At 41.5% G+C, this 14829-nt stretch overlaps 1 long non-coding RNA gene across 2 annotated transcripts in view; it reads left to right on the top strand.

The window, feature by feature from the left end:
- LOC140843736 (uncharacterized) overlaps positions 1-14829 on the top strand; it is a 111628-nt gene that overhangs the window by 38201 nt on the left and 58598 nt on the right. For both annotated transcript variants that reach the window (XR_012121743.1, XR_012121744.1), the window contains exon 2: positions 12092-12225. This is a non-coding gene — a long non-coding RNA (uncharacterized lncRNA). The remainder of the gene's footprint in view (positions 1-12091; positions 12226-14829) is intronic.

Below are 14829 nucleotides of genomic sequence, written 5' to 3'. Positions count from 1 at the left end.
GGATGAGATTATAGGCATAGTTTCTTACTGGCCAACAGTGTAGATGTAGAAGTCAAAGGCTGAAGGGACTCAAGGGGACGGGGCACAGCCTTTGATGGTGCAAACCATTTACCTGTCAATCTTCCCTCTCCTCCCCTTCAGCTTATGAATTTTTCCTCATGCATCACTACCTCTAAGAAGCCTTCTATACTTACCCAAGTTGGCTTAGGTTACTGCCTGGATACTCTCAGATCTCCTGGGTTTAACTGTGTCATAGGCTTCAGCTCTGTCTTGTCTTGTCAGTCATATGTTTATGTCTTAGTCTTCTCCATAAAACCATGAGTAGCTGAGGACTGGAATTAAGACTTCTATCCCACCATCTCATCAATTGTTAACACAGTGCCTGGTATATGGTATGTATTTGATATACAGTTGTCAAGTGAGTGAATGCTTACTATTCTGGTCCTATTACTGTCTATTTCTCTCTTTCATTATCTTGCCCACTGGACTTACAATGAGTATTCAGTTCCCTCTACCTTGCCTTCAGCTGTCACTCAAGGTCTTGATATTGCTGTATTTTAGAGAATATTTTTACATTATGCATTACCTTTGGATTCAGATTCCAGCTCTTGTACTGACTTATCCTGTAAAGAGATAGTGTGTAAAAGTCTCATTTTTTCAGTCAACCTGCTCTGCTTTGAGCTCCAGTATGTGATCTCTTAGGCATTTTTCATTTAGCCAGTTATTTACTGTGCCTACTATATGCCAGATGAGAGCTGCCCAGTGATGTCCCTGGACTGACTCAAGTTTGGCTTCATCCCTGAATCTCACCAGAAAAGCTAAGAGGCTGGAGAAAATGGCAGGTTCCCATGGAGGAAAGAGGTCTTATATGTCAACCAGATTAATTCATCCAGTGCCACAATTAGGTGAGTGTTTGGGTCCATCAAGTGAGTCCTGATGGCAGCTACGTCTTCCACTGATCATCGGGAATCTATCTGGGCTCTTGTAGGGGAAACGAGAGATTGTAATTCTGAAGTGGAACAGAAAGAAATGTAATTGGATCAATGGGCTGTTAATGATGCTATTGAACAGCTTTCTGCCAGAGCCATGTTGTGGATGGAGCTGGCCACAGAAAACCTGGCCATGCTGCGTGAATGCCCGACTTTGACACAAAGCCTTCTATACACTGTAGAGTGCTTTTTGTACACATGATCTCATAAAATTCATTAAAATCATCCTTGGCTAGAGATGGAGTTTTAGGGTGTCAAGGTGGGCTTGCCAGACATTTGGCTATGTGAGGGTGGTTGGGAAGAAAGAGCCACATGGATATTTGTGCTTTACAGGGTGGTTGTGAGTGAGCATCAGACAACCTTGTGTTTGTTGCTGTGTGTTTTCTGATGGGGGAGAAACGTGAAGCAAAGTGGGTGCCTCTCCAGAAGGGAATGGCTGAGGAAGTTATGGTGCATCTATCCAGGGACAGTGTGTGCCCATCAGGAGAAGTGAAGTTGAGGTTTATCAGGGGATGTGGAGGGCTTTCTGCAAGGAATACGATCCCATTTCTGTAAAACAGAGACCCCCCATTCTCACACATGTCCATACATCTGCCTAGACTTAAATGAGGATGGAGAATATATGGAAGATCACAGACAGGGCTGTTGATAGGAATTTTCAGGCAGGACAAGTTTTAGGACAAGGCTGGGAATGAGAGGGGTCAGGGCAAGCAAGCAAAACAAATGATAAGGAAGTAAAAGCTCTCTTTCTCACTCTCATGGACATACACAACCACACATGACACAGTTGGTCACACATGTGCACGGATATATGTTTAAGGCAAAATAATTTAAAAAAATGATAAGTTAAGTGACATTATTTTTATTCACATAGCATGTATTAGTGACAATCTCTGTGCCAGGTACTATGCTTAGCATGGGTGAATCAGTGGTAAGACCCAGACCCACCCTTTAGGAGGTACTTTGTAATCTGTCACAGTGCTGATTATATATGTAGTAGAGTGGTTTTTAATCCTGGCTGCACATTAGATTCAGTGCAAGGGCTTAAAAAACAAAACAAAACCCAGTGCCCAGGTCCACATCCCAGACCAATTAAATCCAAATCTGGAGCTGGGTACCTGAATTTTTAAAAAATATCCCCTGATATGAATGAAGTTTGAGAACCACTGTTTTATAATCTAAATTCTAATTCCTTAAGACATATTAGGCCAGAATATCTATGAATGACTTTAGGCTAGCCTTTTGCAAGATGTGGATTTATATTAACAAAATGCTAAAGCAGTTTCGGCCCTTTGGAGGTGGTCCCTGAAGGCCTGTACGGTGCTGTCATTCCAAGGCCGCTGAGCTAAGGGTGAACTAAGGGGGCATCCTCTAAAGGATGGGGAGAGGTTAAGAAGGGTGGTCTGACCTCAGGGCCCTTCCCTGTGCACTCTGAGTCCCTGCCATCTGCTGAAGCTCTTTTTTTTTTTCTTTTTTGGCTCCCTTGCATTCAGATAAAAGCAACACCTCTTCAGCCTGCTCTTACCTGGCTAAAGCAATATGGTTCTGGAATTAATTGGGGGCTCTCCCTTAGCTAAGATGTTGGTACTACCTAATGAATTGTTTTCTCACTTAAAAATACACATGCACTTCGAGTGAGGAGACTCAACAGGTGAAGCCAAATGATTAAGGATCTCTGCAAATGGGGAAACCAAAAGTGGCAGAAGGTTCCCTGTATCAGTCAGTGTCCATAATGAGCCCCACCTCTGCAGAAAAGGGGGTGCCCAGTCATGACACTAGTCCAGAGGAATGGGCCAACCTCCCCCTCAGGATTTTCACCATCCCACACTTCAGGGCTGTGGAAGCGATGGTGCAGGGCCCAGCCATGCTGAGGCAAGCAGGTGCCTAGGATGCAAAATCGAAGTTGCATTCATCCTGTGGGGTAGTGTTCCAAGAGGAGGAAGGCAGAGGCTGCAGGCCTATTGAGGTGTGGGCTTGAACTGTAACCTCACTTCCTGGAGATTTTATTGGTCAAAGCAAATTACAGGCCAGCTCAGATTCAAGAGGGTAGAGAGACTCCAGACCTTAATGGGAGGAACATCAAAGTTGCATTCCAGAGGGGTGTGCTTATAGGGATGGGAGGAATTTGTGGCCAACTTTAATAATCCCTGTAGTTCTGATTTGACTGCTCAGCACTATCAAGACCAATCACTGCCATCTCCTACTCCAAAAAGTAGTCTTTGCAGCAATACAGAATGGGTAGAAGTGTGAAAAATGTGACTCTGCCAACATGGACTTATTTACATGACTAATGATCGATCAGTTTGAGAAGCAACAGACCTACAAAATCCCCAGGGAATGTCAAGAGCCTCTAAGTTGCATTTCCATATTTATATAGAACTTTAGCCTTCTGTGTCCTTGTTCCCTCTTCTGACTCACCTAGTACATCCCTATAGTGTCTATATCAGCCCTGGTTGGTCCAACACTTCTGCTTATTTCTATGCCCAAATTAGGCGTGTCCCCATCTTTTAGTGTTACCACATTATTTTGACACAAAGAGTGCTTAGACCTTCAGTTATCTTGGGGCTGGTAGACTGTTCTTGGTGATAACGCACTGGTTTCTTCCAGTTGTGCCCAAGCCATATGCTTCTCCAGTCTAAATCTCGTAAACAACTGAACATTTATATTCCATGATCTCCTGTCGAGTCCTGCTGGTGTTAAACCAACTTCTTTGATTTTCCATTGTCCTGGTATTTTTGGTATAATACTATTTTCCCACAGGTGGTTGGTCTATCTACTTAAAAAGTATTACTGAGCCCAAGCACCCCAATCTCCTTTAGGTCTTTATCCCAGAATCACTTTCCTAAGGAATCTTTTCCAGGTCCTCCTATTTAGAATTGAAATTCTTCCCAGCCAGTCCCAAGCCTCCCCTTTTAATTTCTTCTCTCCATAGAACTTAACACTAGCTATATTCAACATGTTATACTTATTCATTTATAGGCTGTCTCTCCTCTTCTAGAATGTAAGCTCTATGAAGGCAGGGGGTATTTGTCTTGTTTACTGTTATATCCTCAGCAGCCAGACCAGTGCCTGGCCCATAGTAGATACTCAATAACTATGATTGAATGAATGGATAAATCACCTTTATCTCTCTTTAACTATTTATGTCTATTCTGTCTATATCTACTTATCTCCATCTGTCCATCCATTGCATCTATCCATTCATCCATCCATCTACTCATCCATCCAGCCATCCTGCCTGGTTAGCACACTAGCATGGCTTAAATAATAATCAGAAGAACCAGTGACTCAGAGCAGATCAATTAATATCAGAGAGTTTCAGTGGCTTTGCAGGCTCCTACTGGGCATCTGTCTTTGAGGTGAGGGAAGTCTGTGGTGAACATAAAGGCAATTCTTAAGCTAAACAGAGCCCAGGTCCTGCAACATCTGAGAGGAATCATTAGGGAGCAAAAACTCTTTCGTGCCTGAAACTTAAAAAAAAATTGGAGCGGCAAACATTAGAGAATTTTTCTTTTAATCTGAGAAGCTTTGGAGCTGAGGAGGATCACTGTAGGAGGGTGAGAACAGTTCCATCTTTAGATTAGCCTTGAGGAGATTTGTGAGTTTTTCTCTGCTCTTCTGTACTTCTCTGTTTTTAAACATTTCCCAAGAGATTTTTCTGTGACCTTTAGTTGTCACACAGTGAGGCAAAGGTGAGAGAAAAATACATTCAGGTCAGTTTGTCAAGGGCAATGCTGGTTTAATGTGAGAAATGGGAGGTGGGCATCCCCATTATCTCCCTGTCACCAGTGGCTGTACTCCGCCCTGGGGGCCTGAGGTGGGAGCATTCACAGGATTCCTTTCCCCTGTTGTTGCAGCCCTGAAGGCAGAGCCACAGCAGAATGCCCATGGCTGCATCTATTTAAAGCACTGTGTCATTTGACTCTATGTTGATTTTATTTTACTTTTTCTGTTGGACTAAGGCTTGTAACACATCAAAGGTCCAGTGCAAGGAAGAGTTAACAGCAGGCCTGAGGTTGCCACCTTTAGCAGGGCTTGCTTTGGGATGTGACCCTCTGCTGGCATCAGGAAATTTGGCTTTTGGATTGTGCCCTGACGCCAATAAGGCTATCTTGCCCATCTTGGGCACTGAATCCCTGCTTCCCTTTTAGGAGCCTGGAGTTTCAATATTTCTGTCTGGTTGTTAGGTCTACGAGTCCAGCCCCCTATAAAACCCCAGAACTTTGAGTTCTGAGGACTCTTCCATGGGCAGAAACACTGCACATGTGTTGCTGAATTTTGCCAGGTGAAGAAGCATGCTCAGTGACATCTCTGGGGATGGGGGAAATGTGGGGAGAATGGTAGCAGCGTGTGCATGGCTTCCTCCAGACCCTGCCTGATACACCCTTTTCCCCTTGCTGGTCCCTGTAGTGAACTGTTGTGTGAGAACAATGCCTCTCAGTTCTAGGTGTTAGTCTTGCTTGCACATCAGTGAATGTGTTTCTTACTTTATTTACTTATCAGTAGGTTCATTTCCTTTTATTTCCATACCTCACCCCCATTCATTTACTTTCACTATCTGTATGAGGCCATTACTTTGTGCTTAATGCATATCTTCATTCTTGCAGCATCTGTATTTTTTTTTGTGTGTATACATATATATATATTTCCATTTTTCTAGCTTTATTGAGATATAATTACATATAACAAACATTGTATAAGTTTAAAGTATACAGCACATTGATTTGATACACTTATGTATTGCAAAATGATTACTGCCATAGTGTTAGCTAACATCTCAGTCATATCACATAATTACCATTTCCTTCTGGTGGGGAGAACATTTAAGATTTGTTCTCTTATCAACTTTCAAGTATATAACACAGTGTTATTATCTATCATCATCACGCTGTACATTAGATTCCCAGGACTTATTCGTTTTACTTCTAAAGTAGTTATCTATTAGTTGTGGAATACGGCTTTAAATCAATATCTTACTTATTTTATATTTTAAATGATTATACAGTATAGTCACCTTTTTTTTCTTTTTGGTGCGTAGTTCTATGGATTTTAACACGTACAGATTCATGTAACCACTACCACCCGTTGGGATGAAGGCTTTCCTCACACCAAAGAACTTCATGCTCTTTCTGCATGGATCACACCTTCTCCCCACCCCAACTTCGGCAACCACTGATCTATCTCCCTCACTATAATTTTGTCTTTTCAACAAAGTCGTATCAAAGGGGTCCTACAGTAGGTCACATTCTGAGATTGCTTTTCTCACTCAGGATAGCACCTTTGAGACTCATCCAGGCTGTTGCCTGTGTCAGCGATTCGTTTCTTTTTATTGCTGAGTAGTATTCCCTGGTACGGATGTTGGTTTATCCAGCCACTCACTGAAGGACACAGTGATTTTCTTTAGTTTTTGATGATTATAAATGGAGCTGTTGTAAACATTTGTGCATCTGTGTTCAGGTTTTTATGTGAATATAAGCTTATGTTTCTTTAGGGTACTTAGGATTGGGACTAGTGGGCTGTGTTGTATGTTTAACTTTATAAGAAACTGCCACACCATTTCACAGAGTGGCTATGCCAGTTTGCATCTCCTCAGTCATGCATAAGAACACCTAATTGCACTGTGTGTTTGCCAGTACTTAGTATTGCAGTTGAATCTGTATCTTTTGAACATACAAAATAATCTCTACCCAGTTGAGATATAGATTATCTCCAGCACTGCAGAAATCTCCCTTGTGCGTCTTTAAAGTCTGTCTTCCCCAGAGGGAACTAATATAATGACCTCTAACACTATTGATTAGTTTTGTCTGATTTTGTACTTCATTAAAGGAATCCCACCATATGTGTTTCTGTGTCTGGCACTATGTCTGAACATGATGTCTCTAAGATTTCTCCATGTTGCGTATACTTGTAGCTTCTGTTTCTTTGCTGTGAAATATTCCCTTGTATGGATATGCATCCATTTACTTATTAACAACTGGCTATTTCCAGTTTTGGGTGATTTCTGAATTAAACTGCTATGAACATACTTGTACATGCCTTTTGGGTGGACAAAAGCACCCATTTTTTTTGGATGTAATTCTAGTGTGTAATTGCTGTGCATTGGATTTATATTTGGCTTCAGTAAATTCTGCTAAACAGTTTTCCAGTACACTTGTATCTGTGTATTATCCTACTGTGTAGACTTGTAAAAAAAAATTGGTGTATGTGAAATTGCACTTAATAACCTCATGCTGGTTTTACTTCCCAGTATACCTCTCATAGTTGTAAGGCCCATCTCTACTGCTATTTGTACTTCTAAAATGTCACTTCTAACACTCCATGGTGTTCACTCATCTTCTTCTAATCACCTGCTTTCCCAATGTTGGACACCTTCTTGGCCTCCGACTTCCTGAAACCACAAATAATATGCCAATGTCACTTCTAACACTCCATGGTGTTCACTCATCTTCTTCTAATCACCTGCTTTCCCAATGTTGGACACCTTCTTGGCCTCCGACTTCCTGAAACCACAAATAATATGCCAATGATTATTTTCATATGTGTCCTTTAAAAGAGTTTGTAAGAATTTCTTACAGAACTGCTGGTCATTGGGTCTGTGACTCTTTGACTAAGTAGTAATAGGTTGCCTGAGCCACACCAATATCCACTCCCACCAGCTGTGCATGAGGGTTCCTATATCCCCTCATCCCTGCAAAGACTTGTCCCTTTTGAACTTTTTCACTATACTAAGTTTGAAATATCTCATTAATATTTTAATTTGCATTTCTCTCCATACAAATACATTTTTAGCATCTCTTTCTATATGATTAATGTTATGTGTGTGAGCTGGGTTACTTTCAAGAATGGCTTCTCAACCTTGGTACTGTTGACATTTAGGGTAGGATAATTTGTCATGGGGAAACTTTACTCATTTAGGATGTTTCACAACATCCCTGGCCTCTTACCCAAGAGATTCCAGAAGTATCACTAGTTGTAACAACCAAAAATTTCTCTGGTCATTGCCAAATATCCTGTAGTCAAGTGCAAAACTGCTTCCAACTGAGAATCATTGCCATAACAGGAGCAGAAAGAAGCAGACACTAATTAAAGATAAAATATCCAAAGGCATAGGCCATAGAGGTGAGCATTTTGGGGCAGTGGAGTTAGAGGAGGATAAAAATTTGGGTTATGGGGATGTGGAATTGCTATATTCTCAGATCTAACTAGATCCCAGTGACATCAAGGTCTGGAGTTGGAGTTTCTCATGTTTTACTTATTTCCCCATTACCCACTGATTTTTGTGTTAGAGATTTTCAGCCCAAGTGCCAGGCAAACCTGGTTAACAGTGATACTCAAAGGGCCGCTAACATAAGGGACTGAGAAGGCAGGGTTAGTGGGAAGTACCCCGGTGGCCGACCTGAGGGAGGTTCCAGCTCTGGCTGAGAAGTGAGAAAGCTGGGACCCTCCTCAGAGCTGGAGATGGACCTCAGAGTTTGAGTTGGGTGGACCAGGAGCAGGTTGGGTAAGGAGCTTGAAACAGGGCAGGGAAAGTGGCTCTGTACATCTTAAGCATATGGGAGGCTTGCTTTTGAGAATGCTAGATGAATATTGGCTTTCTTTTCTCTTCCCTGAATACTACCCGGTTGTTCCCATCTCACTGCCTTGGTGTGCAATGTTTTTTTTCCTTCAAATGTTCACCCTTTTGTGCTCATAGTAGGCATCCTCTTCTCATCACCAAGGACGTGGCTCAACTATCAGGATGGACCACTCTATGGTTTACTGCCATATTTCTGGCTCTGAGAACAGTGTTGGGTGGGTTATGAATTTGTTGTGTTCATCATTTTATAGAGGAAAAAGAATTCAGAGAGCTTACAAAAATTTCTTAAGATCATGTAGCCATTAAGTGGAAGAGCTGGGATTTGAACTGAGAGCTGTTGTCTTCAAGGCCATGTTCTTATCACATTATATTATACTTAACTTCCATGTGTGAAATAACTCTTGCCCAAATCGGCAAGTATTCAACTAGGAGTCTGGCAATGCCCTAGACACTGGGATACAGCTGTGGATAAAACGAGAGTTCCTGTGGCCAGGATTCTCACCTGGCTGTGGTTGACTAGCTCACTGCACACCTGTGGGCAATACATAGCTGTTGACACTATAAAAAGAGCTCCGCCCAGTGCTCTATGCCTGACAGTGGCAGGGCTGCAAGGCTGCAGGAGAGCAGAGCAGAGGCTGGAGTGGTGGCAGCACTGAGGACAGAGGCCCAGAGGACGGCTGTGTGGGACAACTGTGCAGAGAGGCCCAGAGGATGGCTGTACGGACAGAGGGGCCCAGATGCAGAGACCGGCTTGCTGCATACAGACTCGCTCTGAGTGAATGGGATTCTAGTGACTGACCTGCCACCTGGAAATAAAGTTGGGTATAACCCTTTCACCCCAAGAACGTTTTGCTATCAATTTCTTTGGTCACACTGAATCCATAGTGAACTTGCCCGGGGCTGAAACCCATTGGCAAGACAACCACCAAGGAGGAGAAGGCAAGGGCTCTGGTTTCACAGAACGTGTGGTCTAGTTGGACTGACCGATCCTGAAGAAGACAGTGAATGAAGAGTGTGCTGAGTGCTGTGATGGGAGATGCACATGGTGAGTAGGAGTCGGCCAGATTTGAGGGGTAGAGGACAATGGAAGAGATTATTCTGGGAAGAGCACAAGATGCTGTATGTGGAAGAACCTGGTGACTTTTGAGAAGCTGAAGGAAGTTCTAGGTCACTAGTGGGTAGAGGAATTATTGGCCAGTGTCAGTCCAGGAGGTAAGAACTCTAGGGACAAAGAATTTGAACTTTGTCTCAGGGGTACCAACCTGTGTCAGTGACTCAGGGTGGGATATTGCAGACATCTGGGGTGAGGGTTTTTGTAGGTGGATCTTATTTGACTTGTTAATGCAAGTACGCAGCACTTTAATGATGTTTATTAGCCAGATAGCCATACTGTGTCAGCCATAGGAGCTGAATTAAATAACTAACCACCCAATTAACCATTTAGTCAAATAACTAGATAACCAATTAATTAATTAAATGATTAGATTGAGTGCCTAATATATACCAGATGCCATTCTAGGTGACTGGGAGGCGGCATTGAATGAAAGAACAAAACCCCTGCCTTTATAGGTCTTGCATACTGCTGCAGGGAAGAGGGTATATGGGCAGTACATCAGCTGGGTATGCTACAGGAAAGGATAAAGCAAGGGAGGGGGCTGGCACGTGGCAGGGGCTTACCGAATTAAATAGGGGGAGAGGGAAATGCTCTTTGATGTTTGAGCAAAATCCAAAGAGAAGTTGGATTGAGAGCAGGTATAAGTTACTTCGAAGCACCCTTGACATGTTTGAGAAGCACGAGGAGGCTGTGGGGCTGGAGTGTTGTGAGCTCAGGGGTGGTCTTAAGAGATGATGTCAGACAGGCAGAAGTCAAGCCCACCATCTCTGCAGCTTGAAGATGAACATCTCCAAAGTCCCCTGGAAATTATAACAAGGTTGTCTGGGCTGTGGACTGTTAGCTGGAAGAGCTGGTGCTGAGTGGCTGCTGTTAATTACACATCTCCAGCTCAAGTTTCCAGCCAGGGTAGCTTAACTTAGATTAAGTCTTTGATTTTACATAAGGTTTGTGTCCCGTGTGCTTTTAGGATATGGCTTGATTTAACTGTTGAATCTATAAATTGACCTTCCAGTTGGGGGTTTCCTTTAAGTCTTTCAATTAGATGTAAAGATGCTAACCCTGTGTGCAGAGGGATGAATAACATTGCACTTCACTTCAAGGACTTTTGCATCTATACAGGTGCCCAGAGGAGACTCAATTGACTTGGGCTAGCCTTCAGAGAAGCCCTGACTATTCTGGGGTAGCCTTCCCCCTTGCAGTATACACTGAATACCTATAGGGGGACAAAAGGACCCCAAATAAGAACTTCACAGGAGGGAAAACAGTACTGTAGAGCCTCTGTGTTCTTGACATGAATATCCCACTGGTTTTGCTAAAAAAAACAAACAAAAAAACCCAGCAGGTTGGGAAGAGAAACCTCCAGGCTTGGCCATTTAGTCAAAGTATATTTACTGAACAACTACCATGTGCAAAGCATCATTCTGGGTGTTGGGGACATGACAGTGAACAAAGTAGAGAAAATATTGACCTTATAGAGATCTATATTCTAGTGGAGTGGTGGAGAGAGGCAAAGGATTAAGAAAAATATATTATATGTTAGATGGTGGTAAATGTTATGAGAAAAATAAAAAAGGGCCAGGGAATGTTGGGAGTGGTCAGGTTCCAATTTAAAATAGGGTGGTCAGTTTTTTGTTGTTGTAAAGAAAATTATTGGGACAATTGGTGAAATATGAATAAGGTTTGTGGATTAGATAATAGTATTAAGTACATGTAAATTTCCTGACTTTACATAGTAGCTACTTAAGAAAATGACTTTGGTTAGGAAATAGACACTGAAGTTTTTATTGGTAAAGGAATATCATGACACCAGCTCACAGATGGCTCACAGAAAAATACAAATATATATGTAGAGAGAAAAGATGATACAGCTAGTGTGGTAAAAAATGTTGGCTGTTTTCAGGAGTGAGGTGAAGAGAATATATAAGAGATCAGTATATGAATCTTACAACTTTCCTGTTAGTGTGAAATTATTTTAAGATACTAAAAAAATTACAAAACTAAACAAGCCAAGCAGTTGGGGGTACATTACAATTTCTCATGGTCATCTCTGGCCACTTTGCTCCCCATGTTTATGTTATAGCTTTACTAAAGTATGTGTAACCCTCTTTTCTTCTTCCCACATCCCTTACCCACCAAACATGTACTTCACAATTTCCCGCCTTTGTTTATTCTTGGAAAACTCCTTTTCATCCTTTAAAATCTTCATTGGTGGAAACTTTTTTTTTTTGTCATCTCCTACCTTTATTCAGAGAGACTACATAACCCCTTCCTATTTATCTTATTTTTCTTTATATTACTGCATGGAAAACACATGACTATTTTCGTGTAAGTCATTTACGCTCTCCTTCAGACTACGAGTGCCATAGATGTTATAAGTCCTGAGTCTCATTCATCTTTCTATCCCCTGCCTAGACTGGTGCCAGACTAGAAGAGATGTGCAGTAAAACATCACTGTAATCAACTGGAGGGTTCGATTGGAGAACAGGAGCTTGGGAAAGGGACGGCACAATGAGAGAAGGGGCATTGATAGCACAGCCTAGTGGTAGGTGAGTCAGTAGAGAGCTTTAAAAATTTTTTTTTCTTTATTTTGGTATCATTAATCTACAATTACATGAGGAACATTATGTTTACTAGGCTCTCCCCTTCACCAAGCCCCCCTCACAAACTCCATTACAGTCACTGTCCATCAGTATAGTAAGATGCTGTAGAATCACTATTTGTCTTCTCTGTGTTGCACAGCCCTCCCCATGCGCCCCCCAACATTATACATGCTAATCATAATGCCCCCTTTCTTTTTTTCCCCCCTTATCCCTCCCTTCCCACCCATCCTCCCCAGTCCCTTTCCCTTTGGTAACTGTTAGTCCATTCTTGGGTTCTGTGAGTCTGCTGCTGTTTGGTTCCTTCAGTTTTTCCTTTGTTCTTATACTCCACAGATGAGTGAAATCATTTGGTACTTGTCTTTGTCTGCCTGGCTTATTTCACTGAGCATAATACCCTCTAGCTCCATCCATGTTGTTGCAAATGGTAGGATTTGTTTTCTTCTTATGGCTGAATAATATTCCATTGTGTATATGTACCACATCTTTATCCATTCATCTACTGATGGACACTTAGGTTGCTTCCATTTCTTGGCTATTGTAAATAGTGCTGCAATAAACATAGGGGAGCATATATCTTTTTCAAACTGGGCTGCTGCATTCTTAGGGTAAATTCCTAGAAGTGGAATTCCTGGGTCAAATGGTATTTCTATTTTGAGCTTTTTGAGGGACCCCCATACTGCTTTCCACAATGGTTGAACTAGTTTACATTCCCACCAACAGTGTAGGATGGTTCCCCTTTCTCCACAACCTCGTCAACATTTGTTGTTGTTTGTGTTTTGGATGGTGGCGATCCTTACTGGTGTGAGGTGATATCTCATTGTGGTTTTAATTTGCATTTCTCTGATGACTAGTGATGTGGAGCATCTTTTCATGTGCCTGTTGGCCATCTGAATTTCTTCTTTAGAGAACTGTCTATTCAGCTCCTCTGCCCATTTTTTAATTGGATTATTTGCTTTTTGTTTGTTGAGGTGCATGAGCTCTTTATATATTTTGGATGTCAACCCTTTATCAGATCTGTCATTTATGAATATATTCTCCCATACTGTAGGATGTCTTTTTGTTCTATTGATGGTGCCCTTTGCTGTACAGAAGCTTTTTAGCTTGATATAGTTACACTTGTTCATTTTTGCTTTTGTTTTCCTTGCCTGGGGAGATACGTTCGTGAAGAGGTTGCTCATGTTTATGTCCAAGAGATTTTTGCATGCCTATGTTTTTCTCTAAGAGTTTTATGGTTTCATGACTTACATTCAGGTCTTTGACTCATTTCGAATTTACTTTTGTGTGTGGGGTTAGACAATGATCCAGTTTCATTCTCTTACATGTAGCTGTCCAGTTTTGCCAATACCAGCTGTTGAAGAGGCTGTCATTTCCCCATTGTGTGTCCATGGATCCTTTATCATATATTAATTGACCATATATGTTTGGGTTAATATCTAGACTCTCTATCCTGTTCCACTGGTCTGTGGCTCTGTTCTTGTGCCTGTACCAAATTGTCTTGATTACTGTGGCTTTGTAGTAGAGCTTGAAGTTGGGAAGCGAGATCCCCCCCGAGTTTATTCTTCCTTCTCAGGATTGCTTTGGCTATTCAGGGTCTTTGGTGGTTCCATATGAATTTCAGAAGTATTTGTTCCAGTTTGTTGAAAAATGCTGTTGGTATTTTGATAGGGGTTGCATTGAATTTGTAGATTGCTTTGGGCAGGATGGCCATTTTGACCATATTAATTCTTCCTAGCCAAGAGCATGGGATGGGTTTCCATTTGTTAGTGTCCTCTTTCATTTCTCTTAAGAGTGTCTTGTAGTTTTCAGGGTATAGATCTTTCACTTCCTTGGTTAGGTTTATTCCTAGGTATTTTATTCTTTTTGATGCAATTGTGAATGGAATTGTTTTCCTCATTTTTCTTTCTGTTAATTCATCATTAGTGTATAGGAAAGCAACAGATTTCTGTGTATTAATTTTGTATCCTGCAGCTTTGCTGAATTCAGATACTAGTTCTAGTAGTTTTGGAGTGGAGTCTTTAGGGTTTTTTTTTATGTACAATATCATGTCATCTGCAAATAGTGATAGTTTAACTTCTTCTTTATCAATCTGGATTCCTTGTATATCTTTGTTTTGTCTGATTGCCATGGCTAGGACCTCCAGTACTATGCTGAATAACAGTGGGGAGAGTGAGCATCCTTGTCTTGTTCCTGATCTTACAGGATAAGCTTTCAGCTTCTTGCTGTTAAGTATGATGTTGGCTGTGGGTTTGTCATATATGGGCTTTATTATGTTGAGGTACTTGCCCTCTGTACCCATTTTGTTGAGAGTTTTTATCATGAATGGATGTTGAATTTTGTCCAATGCTTTTTCTGCATCTAAGGAGGTGATCATATGGTTTTTGTCCTTCTTTTTGTTGATGTTGTGGATGATGTTGGTGGATTTTTGAATGTTGTACCATCCTTGCATCCCTGAAATGAATCCCAGTTGGTTATGGTGTATAATCCTCTTGATGTATTTTGAAATTCGTTTTGTTAAATTTTGTTGAGTATTTTTGCATCTATGTTCATCAG

Source organism: Manis javanica, chromosome 10, assembly GCF_040802235.1.
Source record: "Manis javanica isolate MJ-LG chromosome 10, MJ_LKY, whole genome shotgun sequence".
Taxonomy (NCBI): domain Eukaryota; kingdom Metazoa; phylum Chordata; class Mammalia; order Pholidota; family Manidae; genus Manis; species Manis javanica.
The sequence above is the reverse complement of the archived record's forward strand: the minus strand, read 5'-3'. Positions and strand labels throughout refer to the sequence as shown.